General features: G+C 47.3%; 4 non-coding genes across 4 annotated transcripts; 3 read left to right on the top strand and 1 right to left on the bottom strand.

Moving 5' to 3' along the window:
- Nucleotides 1-298: 298 nt before the first annotated feature.
- On the top strand, nucleotides 299-380 carry trnal-aag (transfer RNA leucine (anticodon AAG)). Its single transcript has one exon. It is a non-coding gene; the product is annotated as a tRNA-Leu (tRNA).
- Nucleotides 381-619: 239 nt separating this feature from the next.
- On the bottom strand, nucleotides 620-691 carry trnam-cau (transfer RNA methionine (anticodon CAU)). Its single transcript has one exon. It is a non-coding gene; the product is annotated as a tRNA-Met (tRNA).
- A 252-nt stretch (nucleotides 692-943) lies between these two features.
- trnal-uag (transfer RNA leucine (anticodon UAG)) lies at nucleotides 944-1,025 on the top strand. Its single transcript has one exon. It is a non-coding gene; the product is annotated as a tRNA-Leu (tRNA).
- Nucleotides 1,026-1,783: 758 nt separating this feature from the next.
- trnal-aag (transfer RNA leucine (anticodon AAG)) lies at nucleotides 1,784-1,865 on the top strand. The gene has a single exon. It is a non-coding gene; the product is annotated as a tRNA-Leu (tRNA).
- Nucleotides 1,866-2,182: the final 317 nt, after the last annotated feature.

Raw genomic sequence — 2,182 nt, 5'->3', positions numbered from 1 at the left:
ATCGACCTGTGGTTTATGGGCCCAGCACGCTACCGCTGCGCCACTCTGCTGCTGAGCTCAGGAGCCTCTTTCATTGCTCTCAGCGCTTGACAAGGCTGAGGACCCGACCAAATTGCAACTGAACTGTGCTGGTTGTCTTTGAAGCCATTCGCCTCGTTTCCAAGTTGGCTTTATCACGTTAAAAACAAGTGGAGCTCAGACAAGACGACCCTGAATTTTGGTGTTCAGACCAAACGCCAGTTGTCCCAATACTTATTCAATGTACCATCAACATGCAGTTTTTAGATGCCGCCTGGCAGGTAGTGTGGCTGAGCGGTCAAAGGCGCTGGATTAAGGCTCCAGTCTCTAATGAGGCGTGGGTTCAAATCCCACCACTGTCATTTCAGTTTTGGCTGTCATTTTGTCCAACTTTCTTCGTGCCCATGACAACCTTCTTGAGTCACTTAAAATGCTGCTTTTGGCAAAAACTGGACTGAATTTAAGTATTGTTTCTGTAGAGTTCTGTTGCTGCCGTAAGGTATGTGGAGCCATCGAGGGTCTTCCGAACAAGAGCAAGACATCAAAAGAAGTCCACAGCTTGTTTAGCATAAATTTACCAGATTCTGGCGGGAAGTCCAGATAGCAGAGGATGGTTTCGATCCATCGACCTCTGGGTTATGGGCCCAGCACGCTACCGCTGCGCCACTCTGCTGCTGAGCTCAGGAGCCTCTTTCTTTGCTCTCAGCGCTTGACAAGGCTGACGACCCGACCAAATTGCAACTGGACTGTGCTGGTTGTCTTTGAGGCAGTTCGCCTCTTATCCAAGTTGGCTTTATCACGTAAAAAACAAGGGGAGATCAGAGAAGACTCTGCTGGATACTGGCGTTCAGACCACACAGCAGGTATGTTTCCGAATGCTTATTCAATATGCCAACAAAGTGCAGTTTTTAGACATAGTTTGACAGGTAGTGTGGCCGAGCGGTCCAAGGCGCTGGATTTAGGCTCCAGTCTCTCACGAGGCGTGGGTTCAAATCCCACCACTGCCATTTCAATGTTGGCTGTCATCCTGTCCAAATTTCTTCGTGCCCCAGACAAACTTCTTGGGTGAAATAAAGTGCTTCTTTTGGCACAAAGTAGACCCATTTGAATTTCTGCTTCTTTTTAGTTCTCTTGCTGCCATAAGGTATCAGACCCATCCATCAAAGTTCTTCCCTAAATTTCTTTCTCTTCGCCTTTCCCAGGAATCCAGACGATAAACTTATGTAGAAACGAAACCTTGGACTCAGAATGAGACTAGTGGAGGAAAAGAATTTTTTCCTTTTCAGGTAAGTGAACTGAGAAAGGGTAAATTTCCACATGCCAGAATTTTGGAGAAGACCATTCTTCACTTCAGGACTCCAATATCTCTTTTCAAGAGCATTACATAAAAGGAATACCACAGCTTGTTTAGCATAAGTTCACCAGATTCTAGCGGGAAGTCCAGATAGAAGAGGATGGTTTCGATCCATCGACATCTGGGTTATGGGCCTAGCACGCTACCGCTGCGTCACTCTGCTGCTGAGCTCAGGAGCCTCTTTCATTGCTCTCAGCGCTTGTCAAGGCTGAGGACCCGACTAAATTGCAACTGGACTGTGCTGGTTGTCTTTGAGGCCGTTCGCCTCTTATCCAAGTTGGCTTTATCACGTAAAAAACAAGGGGAGATCAGAGAAGACTACGCTGGATACTGGTGTTCAGACCACACGGCAGGTGTCCCAATGCTTATTCAATATGCCAACAAAGTGCAGTTTTTAGAGGACATGTGACAGGTAGTGTGGCCGAGCGGTCTAAGGCGCTGGATTAAGGCTCCAGTCTCTCATGAGGCGTGGGTTCAAACCCCACCACTGTCATTTCAGTTTTGGCTGTCATTTTGTCCAACTTTCTTCGTGCCCATGACAACCTTCTTGAGTCACTTAAAATGCTGCTTTTGGCAAAAACTGGACTGAATTTAAGTATTGTTTCTGTAGAGTTCTGTTGCTGCCGTAAGGTATGAGGACCCATCGAGGGTCTTCCTAACAAGAGCAAGACATCAAAAGAAGTCCACAGCTTGTTTAGCATAAATTTACCAGATTCTGGCAGGAAGTCCAGATAGCAGAGGATGGTTTCGATCCATCCACCTCTGGGTTATGGGCCCAGCACGCTACCGCTGCGCCACTCTGCTGCTGAG

The sequence above is a fragment of the Hippocampus comes genome, unplaced genomic scaffold (assembly GCF_001891065.2).
Source record: "Hippocampus comes isolate QL1 unplaced genomic scaffold, H_comes_QL1_v1.1 scaffold9, whole genome shotgun sequence".
Lineage (NCBI taxonomy): Eukaryota > Metazoa > Chordata > Actinopteri > Syngnathiformes > Syngnathidae > Hippocampus > Hippocampus comes.
Note: the sequence above shows the minus strand (reverse complement) of the source record. Positions and strands in the feature narration are given on the sequence as shown.